Source organism: Pongo pygmaeus, chromosome 6 (assembly GCF_028885625.2).
Source record: "Pongo pygmaeus isolate AG05252 chromosome 6, NHGRI_mPonPyg2-v2.0_pri, whole genome shotgun sequence".
Taxonomy (NCBI): Eukaryota; Metazoa; Chordata; class Mammalia; order Primates; family Hominidae; genus Pongo; species Pongo pygmaeus.
Window position 1 is genome coordinate 86,957,375 of NC_072379.2, and position 24,326 is coordinate 86,981,700.

The 24,326-nt window shown below is 36.4% G+C and overlaps 1 protein-coding gene across 7 annotated transcripts in view; it reads right to left on the reverse strand.

The window, feature by feature from the left end:
• Positions 1–24,326, reverse strand: part of CDK14 (cyclin dependent kinase 14) — a 592,881-nt gene that overhangs the window by 222,429 nt on the left and 346,126 nt on the right. The window lies entirely within an intron of this gene.

Consider the following 24,326-nt stretch of genomic DNA (forward strand, 5'->3'; position numbering starts at 1 on the left):
GTTGTTATCATATTGTATATAAACAATGTTTTGAATTAAAGTAATGCATTTGCAGAAATTGATTCCCTATTGTACCACATGATTCTTATTCAAAGTAAACACCAATAGTATAGTGTTATAATGACTAAAAACAAACAAATGCCATTTTATATCATAGGATGTAATTTTATTTAAGTAGTAAAGAACTAATTTCAAACCAGTGTTCTAGGTAGATGGGTTTTTACACAAGTTGTTTTCATTTTAGATTTGAGAGACAACATAGGTATCAAGAGAATTATTTTATTAGGATATTAAAATGCAATGATGTGCTTATAAATATTAGGGCTTCAGATGTCTGGTTAAGTCTGCTTAAATTTTCAGTATGGTGGCTTTCCAAATTTTTCTGTCAGGAATTCTTTTCTAAGACTATTTTCTTCTTATTTAAGTTTACACAATAAAATACCTTGGATCTTAAATAGCTACCTGCACCTTCCTTTTTTACACTCAGTGTATCCTCTCTGCTCTCTACTTTTTGGCCTTCATTTTTCCCACCATAAGCTGCAGTTCTGAGTGTGAAGAGCCTCCGCAGAAGCCATAGCCACCCCCATTATGTACACAGCTAGGCTGGCTAGAAAAATAACTATTACATTGCCAGAACTACTTATAGAATTTATTTTAGCACTACTTGTGTTTAGTCTATATCATCTCCATAATATGTTACTTAGAATGATTAAAAGACAAATCTATTCTATGCTGCAATTCTATTCAGTTGGAATGAAATGATGTAGCATTTTTATAAGCTCTTATCTGCTTAGCTGGCTAAGACTTGGATTTTCATTTCTAGTGGATGTTTCCTATGACATCATCTTTTTCAAAGATGCTTGAGGATGTACTAAAGAAGCTGAGAGAATTATATTTAAAGGACTCACAACAAGAGATAAAATGTACAAGAAAATAAAAAAGTATGTATATAAAACATATCAACATATGAATATAACAGAATTCCTTATTACTGGACTGCCTTATTGCCACACAGCAATAAGAGCTCTTCAATTTAATAGGAAGGAACTAATGTCTGCTTTCCCCCTACCTCTTTCTACCCTCCATTAGACCCATGCTCCCTCTCTCGATGGATTAAATTGACTGCACTGAACGGTTTACTGAGAAAAAGAATTCATCTACTTAAGCACTATAGTTTATGATATATAATCTTTTATCAGGAAATGTCTCCTTTGTTCCTTCTTTTGAGAATTTGAATAATCATGTAATTATCACCCACTTAGTCTAAATTTTTCAAGAATAAGAACTGGTCACAAAAGCTTACAATCAAAAGTGTCACAGGATGCAGTATGCTCAAACTCTTATTTTAGGATTAATTACCCAGTAAGGTAATACATAAACACCCACCTATGCTCACACATTTTTCAATTTTTTTGAACTCAACATTTCCCAATTTAATTTATGTCTCAGGTATATGAATGATTTTTTTCATCACAATTCAAAACAAAATTTTAAGCAGAATTGACAATTTGTTGTCAGTACAAGCAGAGACAGACAATCTTTTAGGATTGAAACTTACATAATTTGGGAGTTTTTGTTATTAAAAAGATTATAAAATTATAACTAAAAAATTGGCTATAGAAGTGCATTTAAAATAAGCAAATCAGTCAGAAGCAATCACAAAATTTTAAAAGGTAACAAATGCAACAAAGAATCTGACATTCAGGAAAACAAAATTAACTATCTGACATTTATCATTATCTGACAAATCTCTAATACATTTATTTCTATAATTTGGCTGTATAATCTTCAATTAATTCTTCTTATGACAATTCTATAGTAACATTTTCTGTAACAAGAATGTAGAGATAATTTAGACTTTCCTCTAGCATGATGATGAACATTGGTTTGGGGGTATGTCTAATAGTTTAGAATTTTTTTTTCTCTGCTTCACTTCTCATTGTTGGTAAGGTCAGTAAACTTTTAGGACTGTTGTTAATTTTGGGAAAACCTCTATCAAGTTTCTGTATAGTAGATCTATATGGTATAAACACAGTAATTATAATGTATTCCATTTTACACAGTTCCTTGAGCATGAGAGGACATGCTTAGCTCAGAGTGTAGGGTTAGGAAGGATGCTTAATGCCTGAAAGGGCTAGAAAAGATGAAGCTGGTTGGATTATGGAGTGATGGCACTGGGAATGGAAATATTCCAGGTTGAGAACACAGGGTCTAGTAAACTGAAGAATCTTTAGAGAGCTAACTGCTGTTGTTATGGCTCTATGTGGACAATAGAAGGAAAGTCTAAAAAGAGAGCAGAAGTCCATATTCCATTCTAAGAATGGCTTCTACATTTTTAAATGGTTGAAAAATATCAAAAGAAGAATATTTGGTGACATATGAACATTACCTGAAATTCTAATTTCAATATCTATAAATAAGCTTTAATGAAAAACAACCACACTCACTCATTTAAGTATCATGTATGGCTGCTTTCTCATCGAAATGACAAAGATAAGTAGCTGCTACGGAAACGACATGTCCTGCAAAACCTAAATTTTTACCATCAGGCCTTTTACAAAGTTTGTGAAATCTTGACCTATGTTATGCTCCACTTGCAAAAAAACACAGTAATAGAAGAAGTCAGTTAAGGAAAAACAAATAAAGAGAAGTATAATATATCATGATTATATTGTAAATAATAGAAATAATCTCTTAAATATGATGTATTTTCACTACTATCTTTAGCAGTTTTCCTGTAATAAAATATGCCTTAGAAGTTTCCTGCATTTTGTCAATTATTAGTAGATATCTTAAACTTGATTGAAGATAGATATTTTAATCTCTAAAGTATTTTGAACTGAGAAATAAATTGGTAGAAAATATGTGGAGTGATTTTTTTAATAAGGTGCTATCTAACTTTTTCCCAAAATAGATAATTTCGTGAGCTGATATGCATCATGGGAGGGAGAAGGATAGTTTATTTTACTAACTTAAAGTTTTTATTTTATATTTAGAAGACAGGGAAGCATTACATCATGCTTGGAAGTACTACCTTTTATTTTATAAACATTAGAAAATTTTCCCTATTAAATTTAATTTTATAAACATAAGGGGTTTCCAAAATTATGCCAGGTTCTATCCCGATTTCAGAGGATTTTCTTTCTACCTGTTTTCTTTCTACTCATACCCTACATACGTGCCCCTATATTGACAAAAAGAGAGGAATTCAATTTTTAAAATTATCCCTTGAACCTTTTTCTTCCTTAAAATCAACAGTAGAAGCTGGAGGCAGTGAAGCCTCCACATGCTGTGTGGCTGACCTCTATCACCAAATTTACATCATGTCTGTATCCACATTAGATTTCCTCTGCTCCAGCCATGCTGTTCCACTGTCCTCTCCTAACACTTGCCACACTCTTTCTCATCCCAAGATCTCTGCACAGATTATTGTTCCCAATTTGCCCTCTCTGTACCTGGTTAATTGCTTTTTGCTATTCAGAGGTCAGTGCAAATAGCTCCACTTAGAAATGTCTTTCCCAGCGACCACCTTTAAGGCAGTTCCTCCTTACAGCCCCAGCCCCAGTGTCTCACCCTACTTTTCCTAGTTTGTCCCCTTTATAACACTTAAACACGTTAAATTGTGTTTGGCTTTTGGGGGTGTGTCTCCTCTAGATGGAACATCTACAAGATCGGAGACTAGGTTGTGGACATCACCTTATTCCCAGGACATAGCAGAGTGTCAGGCACATAATAAGGGCTCAAAAATATTTGCTGAATGAATCGAAAGCAACACGACCCTCCTTCCCCCGGCTATTCTGTGTGAGCTCAGCTTAGTGACTTGTTTCCAAAGAGTACAGCATGGAAGTAGGAGTGGAGAGGGGGTGTGGATGCAAATTTACACTGGAGAAGACTGGCAAACACTATCTCAGCCATGTGACAAAGGTTAACAGCATGAGTGATATGTCATGATTTCCCATAAGACTGATGTTTATGGGCTTTAAAAAAAAAATAAACATAGAAATTGATCTCCTGGTCTTAAAGCTTGAAACATATTTGTCTTATCTGAGTTCATTCCTCAGGAAACCAATCCTCAGAACTCTGACAGTATTATGGAACTGAAACTCCTCTTCCTTATTCCTTCCTAATTCCTGTTTCCCCGCATGTAGCTACATTCCTTCCGCACTATATAAACCCCCAATTTTAGTCAGCTGGGGAGACTGATTTGAGACTTTTCTCTTGTCTCTTCAGCTGCAGCACCCAAATAAAGGCTTCTTCCCTGGCAAAACTCATTGTCTCAGTCATTGGCTTTCTGTGCAGCAGGCAAATGGGACCTAGGCTGAACCCCTGGTGTTTGGTAACAGTGCCAAGAACACTCATGGGGAAAATGACAAGCTCTTCAAGAAATGCTGCTGGGAAAATTGGATATTCTTATCCAGAAGAACAAAACTAGACTTCCACGCTTCACAGTAGACAAAATCACCTCAAAATGAATTAAAGACTTAAACATAAGGCCCAAAACGGTAAAACTACTAGAAGAAAACATACGAGAAACACTTCAGGACACTGATCTGGGAAACAATTTCATGAATAAGACATCAAAAGCACAGGCAACAAAAGTAAAAATAAACAAATGGGATTATATCAAACCAAAAGCTTCTACACTAAAAGCTTCTGTACAGATGGGAGATAAGTCTCAAATCCATCTCCCCAACCGACTTAAATTGAGTTTTTATATAGTGGGGTAGGAATGTAGCTACACGCAGGAAAACAGAGTGAAACAATCAACAGAGTGAAAGAACAACCCACAAAATGAGAGTAAATATTTGCAAACTACTTATATGACAGTGGATTAACATCTAGGATATATAAGGAACTCAAACTTCTCAACAATGAGAAAACAATCAATCTTATTTAAAAATGGGCCGATGAGGACAGGTGCCATGGTTGATGCCTGTAATCCCAGCAGTTTGGAAGCTGAGGTGGGAGAATTACTTGAGGCTAGGGAGTTCGAGACCAATCTGGGTAACATAGCAAGGCTGTCTCCACAAAAAGTTAAAAAAAATTTTTGCCAGGCATGGTGGAACTCCACCTATAGTAGTCTCAGCTACTGGGGAGGCTGAGGTGGGAGGACTGCTGGAATCCAGGAGATTGAAGCTGCAGTGAGCTATGATTGCACAACTGCACTCCACCCTGAGTAACAGAGAAGGACCTTGTCTCTTTAAAAAAAAAAAGGGGGGGGGACAAATGATCTGAACAGACATTTTCCAAAAGAAGACACACAAATGGCCAAGAAACACGAAAAAGTGCTCAACATCACTAAACATCAGGGAAATTCTCATCAAAATCACAATAAGACATTTCACTCCAATTATGATGGCCATTAAGAAAAAGATAAAAAATAACAAATGCTGGCAAGGATGTGGAGAAAAGGGAACTCTTATATACTGTTAGTGGGAATGTTCTATGGAGAACAGTATGGAGGTTTCTCAAAAAACTACAAATAGAACTACCATATGAGCTAGCCATCCCACTACTGGGAATTTATCCAAAGGAAAAGAAATCAGTATATTGAAGAGACATTTGCACCCCCATGTTCACTGCAGAACTATTCACAATAGCTAAGATAGGAAATGAAGCTAGGTGTTCAACAACAGATGAATGGATGAAGAAAATATGGTCTACAAGCACAATGAATACTATTCAGCCATAAAAAAGAATGAAATCTTGTCTTTTGTGACAACATAGATGGAAATGGAGGACATTATGTTAAGTGAAATAAGCCAGGAACAAAAAGTTAAACACCGCATGTTCTCACTCATATATGGAAACTAAAAAAAGTCAATGTCATAGAAGTAAAAAGTAGAACAGAAGATACTAGAGGCTGGTAAGGGTAGGGAAGGAAAGTACAGGGAGAGATTTGCTAAAAGATACAAAATTACAGCCAGAAGGAAGGAATAAGTTCTAGTGTCTTATACCATTGTAGGATGACTATAGTTAAGAAAATAAGACTATATTATATGTAACATACACTATATATATTATTAAGACTATAACAATAATACTATATTATATAGTTTCAAATGGCTAGAAGGAAGATATTGAATGTTTCCAACACAAAGAAATGATAAATGTTTTTATATGAGGGATGGGCTAATTACTCTGATCTGATCACTATACATTGTATGTATCAAAACATCACTATGTATCCCATAAAAATGTAAATTATTGTCAATTTTTAAAAATTAGATTAAAAATTTAATATGAAAGTATTTGAAAAATATATATACATATATTCTATGGCAAAGGAATTCAAGGTGAAAAGATTTATTTAAACTACTATATTTGGGGCAGGGGTGGGGTGGAGTGCGTAATACATAGAAAAAAATGTAATTCACAGGGAAGGAGTAAGAACTTTCCTCCATTAGAATAGGGAAAGACAAGTTCAGGGTTACTTCTGTGCGAAGGTCTTCTGATCTCTCAGGCTATGTTAGGTCCCCCAACTCTGTGTTCTCCATGATACTTTCTACAACTGCAATTTATTTATTTACTTGAAAATGTATTAGCCACCATCACCTTTCTCAGAACAAAGATTTGGTCTTTTACTTTTAAAAACATAGTCCAAATGACTGTTAGGGATTATGGCGATATGGCAACATTACCAGACCTGAATGAAATAGGGTTAGGTCAAAAAGGCACCAGCTAATATGCCTTGTAATGTATGTATCTGTTCATTAAAGTCCTGTTGGGATTTTATGGTGTAGGATAACTTTCTATCTTTCAACTAAATATGGATTAATTACATCCACCAGCATGCATAATAAAAAAATCTGCATTTGATGCATATTTTCAATGGACTATCTCAGTCAATTTTCTCAAAAAGATATTGTTAACTAAATGGTAATTAACTCAATAAATAATTATATCACATGAGGAAGCAGAATAAGACATACAGGTTATTATTTCTCTAGTTGCCATTAATCTAATTTCGGTTAGATTAAGATATCAAAAAAATAAAACATTGTTCTCCTTCTTCCCTAATTCTCAAGGCAAAAGTTTGTTTCAGGAAGTCAGGGACCCAGAACAGAGGGACTGGCTGAAGCCACAGCAGAAGAACATAAATTGTGAAGATTTCATGGACATTTATTAGTTCCCAAAATTAATACTTTTATTATTTCTTACGTCTGTCTTTACTGCAATCTCTGAACATAAATTGTGAAGACTTCATGGACATTTATTAGTTCCCAAAATTAATACTTTTATAATTTCTTATGCCTGTCTTAATCCCTTAATCCTGTAATCTTCATAAGCTGAGGATGTATGTCGCCTCAGGGCCCTGTGATGATTGCGTTAACTGTACAAATTGTTTGTAAAACATGTGTGTTTGAACAATATGAAATCAGTGCACCCTGAAAAAGAACAGAATAACAGCGATTTTCAGAGAACAAGGAAAGATAACCATAAGGTCTAACTGCCTGTGGGGTCAGGCAGAATAGAGCCATATTTTTCTTCTTGTAGAAAGCCTACAGATGGTTGTGTGAGTAGGAGAAATATCACTGAATTCTTTTCCCAGAAAGAAATATTAATAATTGATACCCTAGCGAAGGAATGCATTCCTGGGGGGAGGTCTATAGACGGCCGCTCTGGGAGTGTCTGTCTTATGAGGTTGAGATAAGGACTGAAATACGCCCTGGTCTCCTGCAGTACCCTCAGGCTTACTAGGACTGGGAAATTCCAGCCTGGTGAATTCTAGTCAGACCAGTTGTCTGCTCTCAAACCCTGTTTCCTGTTAAGATGTTTATCAAGACAATGTGTGCACAGCGGGACATGGACCCTCATCAGTAATTCTAATTTTGCCCTTGCCTTGTGATCTTTTATTGCCCTTTGAAGCATGTGATCTCTGTGACTTACTCCCTGTAAGTACACCCCCTCCCCTTTCAAAATCCCTAATAAAAACTTGCTGGTTTTGCGGCTCGAGGTCGCCATCACGGTCCTACCAATATGTGATGACACCCCCAGAGGCCCAGCTGTAAAATTTCTCTCTTTGTATTCCTTCTCTTTATTTCTCAGACTGGCTGACACTTAGGGAAAATAGAAAGAACCTACATTGAAATATTGGGGGCTGGTCCCCCCAATAAAAGTTTGGCTCAATCTCAGTAGATAATGCATAAAGACTCTAATATTTTAAAATATGGTGCAATGAAAATGCCAGAAAACATTGCCTAGATTTTCATTTTATTTAATTGCATCCATGTGTTAGCAAAGGCTTGGGATTCCTTAGGACCAAGAGCTTTAAGCAGAGTGACAGTTTCAATTCCAGAGGGATCATGACACAGCACAGCCCGTGCACTGCCATATGTGCAGCAGGAACAATGACTCATCAAACTTAGACTATTATGGTGGGGGGAGACCTGCCCCTTATTATACATAATTTCCTAATTGAAAGTGATAAGAGGCCTCTTCTCAAGTTTAGAAAATTATTTAGAGCCCTTCAGAGCCATCTGCATTGTCAAAACCTTTGGAAAGAAGGATGTTATAAAAGGGAATGTCAAGCTGTTTCTGATTCTGACAGGAGGCAAGCAGATGAACAGAACCATAACTCATTACAGGTTAGTTCTCTGCCTTTCAACATTATGCTGGCATCAGAAATTTCCTCAAATCCTATGTATCCTTCCAAAAAAAGTACTTGAAGCAGTGCTTCTCATCCTTTAATGTGTATGCTAACCACATGGGGATCTTCTTAGAATTCAGATTCTAATTACTGGGTATGGGTTGAGGCCTGAGATCCTGCATTTCTAACAAGCTTCCAAGCCATGCTGATGCTGCTGTTCTCAAAATCAGGTACTGAGGGGCAAGAATGTAAAGGAATTTGGGTAATTCTGTTTTGAATGGAGTTTTATAACTCAGATCAATTCTCTGAACATATATTCAAGCTCCAGCCAAAGGAACAACAAAGAAACAGGAGATCACTGAAATAAGTTAGATTAAATGCAAAACATAATCTAAATTTAACACACAGGGATACAATACAAACTCAGAATGCTTCCATATTAATTAACCTAATAGGTAAATTTATTTAGCCACGGTTCACTGAAATAAACCATTATGCAATTAGAGCTAGAACTATTTGATGCACCAAGGTAGACATTTATTTATCTTACTCTTCTCTGAAGGAACATATATATTTGTAAAATAGACTGAAGAGTTTTCTTCCCTAGGAGGTCAGCTTCAAAAAGATGAAAATTAAAAAGTGACTTTTTTCTATATTCTAAAAGAAAATTTATTACATATAACTGGCTTAACCTTTTCATTTTGGCATTTGAAGTATTTGAAAAGTGAAAGATTAAAAAATTACATTCTGCATGCCCTTGGTGACTACAGAAGGAACCGAATTGATTAAACTGCCACTCATCATTTACTGTGGTTAGTGCTTCATTAGGCACAGATAGGCACAATATATCTTAGTCAAATACTTCTATGGAGTATTTTGCTCTTAAGGAATGAAAATATAACCTAGATTGTGGGTAAAAGCCCATCTTAGAAAATATTTGATTCAAAACAATAAACTTTTAATATAATGGGAAACTATAATATTTATTTTTCAACTATGAAACAAAATTATATCTCTAAGAAGTTGTACTTACAAATTAAGCATATCAGAATAAAAATAAAAGTAAAAAATAAAGTACAGGAAGCTAAGCTAATGTAGTTCAGTAGACTCATAGCCCAGGGTGGCCTGCTGCTGACTTGGAGGGAGGCACCAGGCAAATGATTAAAATCCTCTTACTAGGATCTACATCAGCAACAAAACTAACAGGGAAGACTGAGAAGCCCAACCATCTTAAAAGCACCAACCAGCATAAATGTTCCTTATGCTCCAATGATAATTTTTGCTCATACACTTTAAGTACTATGTACATTTATTATTATTATTTTTTAATGAAATGGCAAAGTTGTATTTTTGCTGTCTGGTCCAGTTACCAGATCCAGAAACCCAGGAATCATCTGAAATCTTTTGCCTTTTTTTTTTTTACTATGTATATGCAGTCATCAAGTTGTCTACATCCTAAGTATTCCTAAATACTTCTACAATCTGATCTCCAACCACTTTCTCTCTTCCTCCTTACCATCCTTTTTGAATGCTTCTGAAATCCTATCCTCCATCTCTATCCACAAAACACCAGATATTTCACCTGTTAGTCTTTGTCCATGGCATGATCTACACGTCCTTCAAACCTAGCTTTGTTAGCTTGGAAAGATGGCTTTGAGAAGTCAGGCAGAGTAATTACCACTGGGTGAAGCCTCCCCTGACCCCCTTAATCATTCACCGAGGATAAATTTATCACCTTCACCTCTGAGCTGCCACTGTACTAACCATATACCTGTGTTATGGCTCATCACACTGTCTTTCCCTGTGACCTTGAAGGCATGAATACATCTTTCTCATCTTTTTAGCTCCAAGATCTCACAAACTGCCTTGTACAAAATAGGTGTTCAATAAATATCTTTAAAATGAGACAAAAAAACAAACACTGCATGTTTTCACTCACAGGTGGGAATTGAACAATGAGAACACATGGACACAGGAAGGGGAACATCACACACCGGGGACTGTTGTGGGATGGGGGGAGGGGGGAGGGATAGCATTAGGAGTTATACCTAATGCTAAATGACGAGTTGATGGGTGCAACATGGCACATGTATACATATGTAACAAACCTGCACATTGTGCACATGTACCCTAAAACTTAAAGTATAATAATAATAATAAAAAAGAGGGAATAAATGAATGAATTGCATAAACTAGTCTGAGGAGTACACACAAGATACTGCAACAGAAAAAGGCATTTGATTTAGAGCTAATATTATCCTATGAAATTAAACACTAAAAAAAATCAACTCAGTAATTTCACCAAAATATCTGAACTCTAACTTCATTTCTAAAAGACTCCAAAGGAACTCCAGCAGTCTCCATGGAAACCTTTCGCTCCACTGTACAATTTACTTGAATGCTAAAATTTAGAGATAGAGGTACCGTTGAGAAGGCCTCATGTTTTGATTTTTACATGTAAGGAAGCTGTATTATATGTTTAAATGTCTTAATGTAGGTCGCAGAATCAGAAACTGCATCTCCTGAATCCAGGGTCAGCAATCTCTTTGTTATGCTATGCTGCCTCCGCAGTCAGAACAACCTGTCTTTATTTGGTCAGCTTGGTCAGGTTAAAAAAGAGGAAATAGACATGGCAACTTTGATTTCTTCCCAGGTGACGTAAATGCCAGCAAAGATAAAGATAAAACCAAAATCAAATCTTCAAAATTAGATGCTTTGGCAGAGAACACAGTAAAACTATCCTAGAAAACTGAAGTCTACCATCATTGCTAATGCACTGAAAATATGGTGTTGGCTGTGTTTAAAAAGTGCTTAAAAATTCGGCCGGTAACAGTGGCTCACATCTTTAATCCCAGCACTTTGGGAAGCCGAGGCGGCTGGATCACCTGAGGTCAGGAGTTCAAGACCAGCCTGGCCAACATGGTGAAGCTCTGTCTCTACTAAAAATACAAAAATTAGCTGGGCACGGTGATGCACATCTGTAATCCCAGCTACTCAGGAGGCTGAGGCAGGAGAACCGCTTAAACCTGGGAGGCGGAGGTTGCAGTGAGCCCAGATTGCGCCACTGCACTCCAGCCTGGATGACAGAGTGAGACTCCATCTCAAAAAAAAAAAAAAAGAAAAGCTTAAAAATTCAACACAGACTCCCATGGAGTCCCATTATCCCATGGATAATGAAGACTCTAGAGATGGAGTCTTAAAGTAATAACTCCAGGTTACATAGATAACAGGGAATATGTGGACTGGTAACATCCAGCAACCAGTCACAATTAATACAAAAATATAAATAGGAAATGCCCTCACTGCTATTACAAGAAATAGCAGATAAATATTATTTCTTGTATTATGGAACAATGAAAGGAGAAGTTCCATTTGATAATTCATTTAAAACTCTACCAATGACGGCCCTTCTCTAAGGAATAAGCATAGACCAGGCAGAATGAGAAAAAAGCAAATTAATAAGCCTTGCACATCTTTAATTTCTGTTTATATGACAGCTGATGCAAAACAAGGAAGTCATATTTTAAGGCTTCTCTCTGCAAATGTATTAATCCTCATGCAATAATGTAGGAAATTAGGAAAAATTTATTCATGGGTAATTATCTTAAAAATCAAAGCAAAAGACACATCAAGCAATCTTTTTCAAGAAACTTCATGTGGCATATCGTGAAGAGAAATCACTGCTAAAACCTTCATGTAAATTATCCTACTATAAGGAGAATTCTGAACTTCAATTTACACCATGTTAAGTTGATATATTTAGTTCCAGTCATCAAATGGCATAGCTAGACTTTGATGGACTATGGGTAAGAATGCTGAAATGGGCACTACTAAGATATACGACTGGATGATTGATATTTTACAGTAAAATATTTGACAACCACCTAGTATCTTAGATAACAGATGCAAGACCTAAAGGCAAAAACCTTTCCAGTACAGATTAACAGGGTCCATTTTTTGGTGAAGTCTGGGCTTCTTGGAATATTCTCAAATATTTGCCCTGGAATGTAGCTTTGCAGTCTGGCCACTGCACATAGGTTACAACTTGAATGATGCCTTTGGGGTTGTACAATGCAGTAGCGCTAGTGGGTGCTGCTCGAGGGCAGGAACCAGGTCTTTCTCACCTTGAACCTCTTGACATTCTGTAATGTTTTGCTGAATGAATAAATGAATGAAGTGACTCACAAGGTATAAGGGAGATTTCTGTGGGAAGAGAGCTACCCTGAGATTCTAGAGCTGTTTTTTTTTTTTGTTTTGTGTTACCACCAACCACACCCAGTGTGTGAGAAAAAACAAACAAACAAAAACAAGCACCTCTAATTTCAGAGGTTATAAAATGGTCACAAATAGATGGAAATTTATTTATTTCTATAATAAAGTTTTTAATCTGTTGGAGTTTCCATTAGGCTATGAATATATTAAGTATTCAAAAACAAACGTGTAAAAGCTAACAATAAAGGAAGAACCATTTAAATTATCAATCAGAAAAAATGAGAAAAGCTTTGCCAAGCTCAACTGAAAATTCAATTATATAAATATCCCACTCTTGGAATCTATTGTTTCACACATAAACACAGAGAAACAGAAAATGCCACAGTAAAAGATGAGCAACCCACATGGGTGTAGGAAAACAGGAAGCTACTCAGATTCTGTCATTAGTAATTACTAAGCGACTGTCACATACTATGAATACGTTTTGTTTTATTTTTAATGAAATTTAGCAGGATGTTTCCTGGACACTGATAGGTTGTTTTAGTTGAGTTCAAGTTTAGTTCTTTTTCAACTATTGTTTTATTTCTTTTCTTTTTTTCTAATGACATCTACCAGCAGGAATCTAAGGATACATTTGAAGAATAATTTTTTTAAAAAAACCCACAACATCTAAGTTTACCAGTTACATAATACAGCATCTAAAATTAAGAAAGCCACCAAAACATTTAACTTATAGTAATTCATACAGCAAAATACCAGCAAATGAAAGTGTGATTCTTAATTAAAATAACCTCCAGGTAATGCAGTACTGAGGAATTAATTCACAATTGTCATTAACAAGCACAGAATTCTCCACTTCCATCCTTCAATAAGCAATATGAAGTAGACATCCTAGTAACATTCTAGTAGGCATCTTTAGTAACTATTGTCACACAATGATATTTATAGAGGCTCCTAGTTTCTCTCCAATCACATTTCCATTCAATCATGTCTTTCCTGTGCATATAAGTTAATGATCCACTTTTTCACCTTCACTGGTGCCTAAACACTTGTTGAAAACGCTTCACTAACTACTTTTGCTGGTTTTAACAGCAAGCTTTTTCTTGGATTCATACAGCCCATAGATCCAAAGAACTACTTTCTATAACCCACTCATGTAAAATTATTATCTTTTTAAAGAATTATGACCTCACATTTTATTAACTTGCATCACTATCTCATCAACCAGTGTATGGCTTTCTTTTCAGGTTGGTTTTCATAAATTTGTTATTTCACTAAGAGTTAAATGGTAGGGATTATAAACCACCACCACACTAAGACATCAGCAGTCATGAGTTTCCTAACTGCATTATGCTATTTAATCAGTTCCCACTCATCAGCATATGCAAGTTAAATTTGTGCCCCAGGAAAATCACAAATGTCTACATGACAAAGACCCTTAGTAGTCAATGTTCATAGTTAAAGCCACAAATATTAAATAATCAACAAAAGCAGGGCATGTGGTAAAACGTGCATAGATCTCCCTTTCTAGACACCTCTAGAATTAGGGCAGCTCCCTTCCCACAAAGATCCTTATAAAATATGAACCTAATTCCTTCCTTATACAATATGAGCCAGCCTGCTTTCCTTCCTTCCTTCCCTCCTTCCTTCCTTCCTTCCTTCCTTCCTTCCTTCTTTCCTTCCCTCCCTCCCTCCCTCCCTTCCTCTCCCCCTACCTCCCTACCTCCCCTCCCACCTCCCTCCCTCCTTTCCTCCCTTCCGGACAATCTTACATAATATCAAGACGTTCAAGGTGAGAAATACCTGGTTCTTGCCCTCAAGCAGCACTCACTAACATTGCTGCATTTGTCTTCTCCAAAGTGACCAAAGTGTCAGTTAGGAAATAAAATTTTAAACAAGGATAAAAGAACTCTACAAGAAGGCACAAGTACGTGAGAGGTAACCTGTTTTGAGAGGATGTAGATGAAGACATGACAATCTAGGCAGACCACAAGCAGTTACAGCTTCAAGTTATAGTCAGATTATTTACCTACAGCAACTTGGAAAAAGTTCAGGATGTAAAAAGTGTGAAGCTGAGTCTGACAGCTGGAGATAGAGGAGAGAAATGAAAATGTGTATGAAGAGCAAACTTTTGCCTCATAAGTCTTCTCTGACTATCCCTCATTCTCACCCTAAACACACACCAGCAGGGTACATGACATTAAACCCAGGAGGCCTCAAATTGAAGATAAAAGTTGCAGAAGAGAGCAGGGTGAGCACTGAACTGAAAAAAAGGGAAATCAAGTGAAAAACACGTTTACTGATCTATGTGACCATCGGCTCCCCTTTCCACTCTGCTTTGAGGATGTCAGCTGCCTGTAATCAGCATGTGAGGAGGAACAAAGAAAAAGCCTTCAGATACTGACACCTGAGGATCTCCCAACCAGAAGTTTAGCTCTATGCATGAACAATATACAATGAACTGACCGGTTAATTGGGCCCTTCTAAGTGTATAGATTTACAGTGCTTAATGTATAAAAGTAAATGAAAAGCCAAAAAATGTCCCCATCCCCGTGTTTGAAGAAATAAGAGATCAGAAGGAAAAGAAGCAAGAACAATTTTGTATATGGAAGCTGATTTTTTTTTAAATAGAAGGTTTGTAAGATACAAAGTTATATAAAATACTTTTAAAAATAGAGGATTAAGAAAGGAGTTCCAATATCAAAATAACACAAATTTTCTGGAAAGTGAAGACAAAGAGGATGGAAGAAATAATTTTTTTTAAAAGAAATTCAAGAAGTTTTCTAAGAGCTAAAACACATTATTCTTTATCCTGAAGGAAACTTACCCAGCACCAATAGAAAAAGACACTACCAAGGCAATATCATCATGAAATTCTGGAATACCAGGGATAGAGGGAAGAACCCAACTCCCTCCAGGGAAGAAGTATGAGAGGGCACACAAATGATCGAGAAGTGGAGAATGGAATCACACTTCTCAGCAGCAATACCAGAAGCTCTAGGGAAATAAAACAATGTATTGAAAATTCTGAGGAAAAAAATTAATATTCAAGTTATACATTATCATTAATGATATACACTTAGCCAAACATCAATCATTTGTGAGAGTAGAATAAAGGTGTTTTCAAAATACTAAGAATTTGAAAACTGTATCTCTAATGTATGCATTCTTCTAATGCACCTAAAGGAGGAAGACATGGAATCCAGATAAAGGGAATCTGCAGTCAGTGACACTCTAGAAGGAAAATGGATCCAACCCAGAAGTGACTACGAATAGAGCTATAAGGGAACCAATAAGACACACTGAAATACTCAGATTCTAGCAACAGCAGGAAGCCATGACTCCCTCTCCAACTAAGAACTAAGTGTTATTAGTGTCTACTGACAGCTAGTGCTATGGGAGAGAAGCTTCCCCACAGAAGTTGTAGTTAGTCATTTCCAGAAACATGGTCTAACATGCGGAAGAATTAGGGAAAAATATACAGTCACTCTCTCCTCCCACTTGTTTTTGCCTGAACCCAGCTGGAAACCAGTGAGTGATGGCAGCTGAGAGGATGCAATTCCCTAGGGGTCAGCAAAGTAAGACACAGGGCAGGACAGAAGAGGGTGGGGAACAGATTGGGAAGAAAACAGCTTAGGACCTACAACACCATGCAGAGACAAAGTGCGGATGGGGATGAGTGGAGAGCAAATGAAGTCTGAGATAAGAAATGCTACCTTGTGCTAAGCCAAGAAATCAGAAAGCCGAGAGAGGAAAGTTTCAAGACAATGGTTGAGGAAAGGAGACGTAAAAAAAGTAAATGGAACTGATAGATTTGCTGTTGTGTTTGAGAATTTGAAAAATACGTTTTCATAGGTAATTGATAAATTCTTCACAATTATAATTAGTCATAAGAGCAAAGACAGCTAATAAGAATCACAGACAGTTATTAAGTCCAGGAAAAGCAAAAGGTTATATAAGAAAATATATCATCATAAATACTACTTGACTTTAAGCATGAATAATATACTAATGTTCTAAGACGTGATATAGATTCTAAATTAGGATAATGAAGTAAGGTTGACAGAAGCAAGTTAAATCCTCATCTACCATAATACCTACTTAGTAGATAGTGTCGAAAATAGTAAATCAATGAATAGCAATATAAGCAATTTAAGACAGACAGAAGTAAAATACCATGTCTAAAAGAGTTAAAAGTAAAAACAGATAAAAAAATTAAAAAAAAAACAGTTAAAAGTAGTTGCTTCTGGGAAATAGGATTAAAGGGTGGGTATGGATGAGGCAGAAGATCACTGTTTTTCTATTGTTATTGCTGTGGTATGTATTAGTTATAGGTTATAATTAAAATAGGTTTTATTGTTACAGTCTTATGGTTCGGAAACTGAAGCTAGGAGTAGCTAAGGAATTTGTTCAACTAAAGTCACCCAGCTAAGAAGTGGCAGAGGGAAGCTGACCTAGATTTTCAATATGTTTTCTACTATAACGATGACTCTCCTTTATAAAGCAAAACACTGCTAGTTACATTTTGTGAAAGTTGTCACCATCAAAATGGAGTCACTTATGTTAAAACCCCTGACAAACAGAGCTGGGGAAGGCCAAGAAGGAAGGGTTCTCATACATGAAAACTATCACAAAAGGCTGCAAAAAACACAGCCTTGCACAAAGGCCACTGCAACCTTACACACAAAAAATACTTCTATGAAGACATCTGCCTGCCCAATGTCAGACTGCCATCACCCTTGTTACTGATCTTCGTAGTCAAGGATAATTATCATAAAACAATTATGTAATTCTTCTCATTTTCCTTTAAAAACCTTTGTCGGCCAGGCACGGTGGCTCACGCCTGTAATCCCAGCACTTTGGGAGGCTGAGGCGGGTGGATCTCGAGGTCAGGAGTTCGAGACCAGCCTGACCAACGTGGTGAAACCCCATCTCTACTAAAAATACAAAAATTAGCCAGGCGTGGTAGTGGGCACCTGTAATCCCAGCTACTCAGGAGGCTGAGGCAGGAGAATCTCTTGAACCCGGGAGACGAAGGTTGCAGTGAGCTGAGATCGCGCCATTGCACTACAGTCTGGGTGACTGAGTAAGACTCCATCTCAAACAAAACAAAACAAAAAAACAAAAAACCTTTGTCTTCCTTCACCTCCCTCAATACGCACATAATTTATTACGGCACATATATTCCCATTGCAATGCCTGTTTCTGAATAAACATCATTTTCTTTTAGAGAGTCTCCCTTTCCGTTTTTGTTATTTAGGTTGACAATGTTCAGAGAAATGATTTCTATATGAATAAATACACAACTTACAACATGAAAGCACCAGTGCACATCCAATGTTCTCTAAACTTTGAATACTAGTTTATGTATTTCTATTTTTTTTTAATTTTTTATTTTTGTAGGTCTCACTCTTGGGGCCAGGCTGGAGTGCAATGGTGTGATCATATCTCACTGCAGCCTTGAATCCGGGGCTCAAGCTATCTTCCCAAATCAGCCTCCTGTGGGACTACAGGCCCACTCTACCATGGTAACTGAATTTTTATATTTTGCTGAGATGGGATCTCAGCATGTTGCCCAGGCTGGTCTCAAACGCCTAGCCTCATGCCATCCTCCCACCTTGGCCCCCAAAGTGCTGGGATTACAGGTGTAAGCCAACACTCCTGCCTATGTATTTCTAAATTAAAACACACACACACACACACACACACTCTTCAGATGAGAATATCCTGGGCCAAAAATTATTTTTGATTCTCAAGACATAGGCCGTATGTTAATTTCCCTAAAACCAAATAGAGCAGCTTTTATATATCCCACAGCACCCTTGGATGCTATACCCCAACAGAAATGCAGTATATTTAGCTTGGCTGATGGACATTCTAAGAGTTGATAAGAACACTGTTCTCAACATTTGGGGAGTTTTATATTTCTTAAAAAATTTTACATGTAACCATCTCTTTTTATTCTCACAAACCAGTGAGGCAGCTGAATGCACCAGGGTTATAATAATGTCATGAAACTGAGCCTCTATGACTGGCTGTTTAAAAATCACCCAAAAACCAGTTACTGGATAGCCAATTATTTTGCAAACATTGATTTAAAATGGGGAAATTTTTATTTGTTCTTAAAAATATTTGGTAGTGAACAATGCCTCATTTTACATATTATCATTCAGCTAATTTATTGCCAATAAATGACCAAACATATGCACTGAAAACACACATATACTCTTTCTCTCACAAACATATACACCGATAAACAACAATGGAATATAAAAACTATAACCACACTAGACTTTTTTTTAATTTGAGACGGAGTCTCACTCTGTCATCCAGGCTGGAGTGCAATGGTGTGATCTCAACTCACTGTAACCTCTGCCTCCCGGGTTCAAGAGATTCTCCTGTCTCAGTCTCCCAAGTAGCTGGGGTTACAGGCATGTGCCACCATGCCCAGCTAATTTTGTATTTTTAATAGAGACGCAGTTTCACCATGTTGGTGGGGCTGGTCTTGAACTCCTGCCCTCAGGTGATCCACCCGCCTCGGCCTCCCAACGTGCTGGTATTACAGTTGTGAGCCACCGTGCCCAGCCCCACACTAGATTTTTGACAGAAAAATAGAGGTGCTTCCTTTCAGCATCCCAAAGCTATCACTAAATTCGGCACTTTAGTAGCCACTCTAAAATGCCACAATAATCTAATATGAGAGAACTGTACTTATAGAGATAATTTTTATTAGGCAATGTAACATTAAGTTTGTAACAAGGAATTTGAGTTTGTAGTCAGTAGTCCTTAGTGTGAATTAAACACTCAATAGAATGTGTTAAGACTCTTCTGATTAGTAGTATTTAGTAAATTACTGCTCTAGTGCATTATGAGAAAGGTGACCACATGTCACAGTTATTTCTGTTTTACACCTATTATCCTGGCAGAATTATTAACTCTCAATGGTGTCCTGGTATAATGATAAAATACAGGGTCATCCTAATTTTAAGGGACTTCCATAGTGGGAGTGGGCTTAGAAACCATGGCTGCCACCATGAGATCAGCTTCAATCTCCTGGATGCCCTTCTGACTGTCCCCAGTTCTTTTGTTATGTTGCATTGCATTTCGGTGGCTACACCAACAAGTCACTTGGATCATGCATTATTTGAGCAGTTCTCAAGAACTCTTAAAGAGGTGTTACATTTGACGGTAACTAATTCATATGTTCCTTGGTCTTATGACCTGATTAATTAGAAATAGTACAAACAGTGCTGACAGACAGATGATTCAACATAACTCATGAACTCAAATTCTCATTCTTACTATCCTTCGGTTTAAAATGAACTCATTCATTTTAGCAAAAGTAATAAATGAGTAATGGCTAGGAATTGGGAAAATATTAATACACGCCAGCATAAGTACTAGTCCTGTGAAAATGTATTCAATCCAATGATTCCTGTCTTAGTTTATTTTTTTAAAAAAACTCTTCCTTGCATAAAAATGTATAGTAAAATGTCTTAAAACGATGTCAGGAGAGAAAAACAGTCCACAGACTGTTGAGTGAGAGTGAAAGACACCCACTATATTTGAGCTATGCAAAGGACATGACTCAGAGTATAACCTAAATTATAAAATATATGTTTTGCTGTATTTGTGTTTTGGAGTTGCTCCAGTGGTAAAATAAAGACCAAATTTTAAATAAATCATCTTAAGAGATTATGTAGTGTCTTGTAAAAAGAAAGGGCTTTGAGTAGGTTATCTTTGAGTTTGAATGTGTGCTCTATTTACTAACTGCAAGACCTTACCCATATTATTTAGTATCTCTGGGTTTGGTTTTCTTTCACTGTATCATGGTAAAATAGGTAAGTAATTAAAATGCATAACAGGGCTCAGAATACAGTTTGTGTTTAATAGGAGTACCTATTGTTGTTACTATTATTATTACTCAAGTCTCAAATCAAACCACAGGACCTCATATAGAACAAATTTATTTTCAGAGTAGGGGCTATGGTAGGGTTAATTTGTGATTCTCTACCTTAAAACATTAGTAAATAAACCTAAATCCTAAGAAACATTATTTTATTATATACATTTCCTTGGTTCAAGAAAGATCATTCAAGATGATGGCAGAACTTTGTATATTGCCAATATGTATGGTGATTAGGCTTATTTAATAAAAAAGCAATGCCAAATGGCCTTTTAATACTTAATAAACAGGCAATTTCTTTTCTAATATATGCAAAATCAATTTTGATGTGGACATTTTTCTATATATCAAGAGGGGTATGGAAATTTTTTCTAACCACCCAGCTGCTACAATGTTAAATAAATTAATTTTAATCTTAAATCAGAGATGTAATAGAGAAACGGATGATTTAATACGCAATCTCATTACATTTGACAGGCTTATTTATAAATGATTTGCCCCACATTTTGACAAGCATAGTTAATATGTTAATTCGCTTTTTAAAAGATGATGAAAGGAAGAGACTGGCATGCTATCATTCTTCATACACTGTTGGGGTGTTGGGGAGTACTGTAGTTGATACCTCAGGGTAGTGCTACTATATATTTTACCCACCCCCAAAGCACTGTGGTCTTGATGAGATAATCATTTATTAGCTGCAGATGATTTAGTCACCCTATTTTAAAAATTAAGCCCTTAAAATAATCCCAAGTGACCTTCTGCTTTTCTGCTTTCAAAAAACAAATGCAGCTCTAAACATATTTATGAACTTCTATGAGGAATATAAAGCTTATTTGGCACAATGACCTCAATAGCTTGAGCAGAGCTTCCTAGCAAGGGAAGAACTACATAGATAAGCTGCTTGTTACATCTGCACTTCTCTTAATGTGGCTTTCAAAACTTAGTAAGCCTTTTTGGTTTAGAAGCTTAGCAACGATTTCCTATGCCTTGACTTTCACAGAGTTATAAATCCAAAAATTAAGAGAAGTTATACAGAGGAAATGTTCAATTTGATTCCTCTGCTTAAAATTTCCCTTACAGAGGGAGATAAAACTATCAAAAACTATCTATTTTCATAAAAGTATCAAAAACTATCTATCTTGATGAGTTCCCAAATCACACAGGGTTGTTTGTTCATTGCAAGTGTTGGAGACCTGGAGGAGGAAATCGTAACACGGCCAGCTCTGATTTCCATCACTTGCTGATAAATGATAATGCATATGTGTCTTCACTCATATTTTTATTTCCTATGGCTATTTAAACAGAAAACTGGAAAATGTAACTCTGTATAGGGATCATTAGTGTTTAGTTACTACCTTACTGCCCCACGCTGACAAATGAACTGTAAGAAAGCCTGAAACTACTGCCACCTGCCTCCCTGCTATTCTCCACGGGTTAATATTTGCACTTCTCTTTGCTGCAGCTGAGCCATGACTCAATTATAGTCCCATTTCTAGTTCTCTCAATACCCAGCATCGACGTCATCGATTATGCAAAAATCAGTGCCTGTGAACTTCTCCCTAACGGGGAAAACACATTTTATTTGACTTATAGGATAATAACAAGACAGCTTTTAGAAAATGGCTTGAAATCAGATTCAGACAGGCAGGGGTACCATAGATATAACATAGATTTTAAGGCTTGGAAGTGAAGAGCCAGTAAGCATGGGAAGCTGTTCAGACATAACACATTTGCTATTTGGTTCTGACAATGAATAATCTTGGCATGTAGACAAAAGGGCATTTAGGGTCTACTATTTTCTATCAGTTTTCCTCCTTTCCACTTAAATAACAGTCTTCTTGTGCTTCCATTATGTCTCTGTTCAAAGCAAACTGGCAGAAAGTGTCCAAGCTATCTTCCTTGAGAGAATGAACACACACACGAGGAAGAAAAAGTGACACACGTGCAAGAAAAAGTGGCACACGCTGGAAATCAAATACTGAGCTACACCTCAGAAACACACATATTATGGCACAGCCCATTTGGTTCTTGGTGCTTTTAAAGGTTTGGGAAAAATTAGCCACTAGTATGTAAAAAATGTTCTGAGGGTAGAGTCTTAACTGAACTGCCAAGCAACTAAGACAAAAACTGGCTCCAAGCCACAGACGTTTCCAACCAATGTTTTATTAGCAGAGTCCCTAACTGACCTCATTGAAAGACAACCTAGAATTTCCATACTCAAAAAATAGAGAAAAAGCCCCACAACACAAGAATCTTAAGTAATGAATATTTGCATAGCCAACTATAAGTCAGGAAGTAGGAAAGGGATGAGAAAGTAACTAATATCCTGATGCATTCATTGGCCTTTATTTTCAACTTTTTCTGCCATTACACTAATTATCTAAATATCTATTTTACTCAAATCCCTGTGTTGGGGAAAAAAAATCTAACTGTGTAAACAACCATCCACCCCAAAAAAGCCAGGAAGTGTGACAAAAGAAAGATTAGCTCAGCCCCTTAATGACAGATGATCATCTTTAGTCTCAGTGTTTTAGAATATCATTAAAATGGTATTAGATTTATTACAAGATGTTACAAAATTTATGACAACAGATCTGTATGATTATCTGATTTTCTTGTAGCTCTACTAGGAAGCTTTAGAGCTACACTTCAATAAAAATAAATATGTTCTCATGTACACAAAATGTTGCAGGTATCCTCAGTGGCTTTACAAATCCCCAAATCTCATTCCTAGGGAGGGCCGCTAGAACATAAAAAAATCTCCACTGTGCCCTAGATCCTGAGAAACTTGATTGTTTTCTCACCATAATGTTTTTGGATCAAAAACATCAGGAAAGATGCCAGGCCTCATCACAGGCCAATTTATGAAAAGCCAAGATTACGGGGGGTAGAGCACTGAAGTAAGTAAGTATACAACAGTAAGATAAACAACACATACTGCAGTTTTACTGAGGTCATAAAATTATATGAATACACAGTGGAATTCTACATATGGGGGCATAATCATTCAGGGAAGATGACTCCTATTATAAAATAGGCATGTGCTATGTAAATTGTTTTACTTTGGAAACAACTGTGAGTCTAGAAAAGAAATTATTCTATTAATAAAAGACATGTTCAACAGTCTGTCCTTCAGGCCAAAAATTAGATTATTCCCTTATTTGATTGTTTGATTTGGATCACACTTAATTGGGAACTCAGCATAGTTTATCATTATGCTAATTATGAATTAAATCTTGACAATCACTGGACCTCATAAAATAGATTTTTAAGCTTTGCTAAAGCATTTGTGAAAGTGAGACCTAAAATTAAACATATAATATTTTTTAAAAGTAGTCATTTTATTTCATTTTGGATAACTAGTGTCAGAAGTTTTCAAGTACATACTGTGAGTCAAACTGGTGCCTAACAGTTACACCAAAATTTTCAGACCACTCATCAGAGCTTTGTTGCAAATTTAAACATACTCCCTGCTACTCCAATCCTGTTGCCGTCTGGAGATATATACTTCCCTTGTTATAAGATACAGCCACAAATTAAGACTCTTAGGGAGAGAAAAATCATGATACTGACAGTTAGAAAAATGTCTCTGCCCCTGTCCATCAAGAACCATTACCA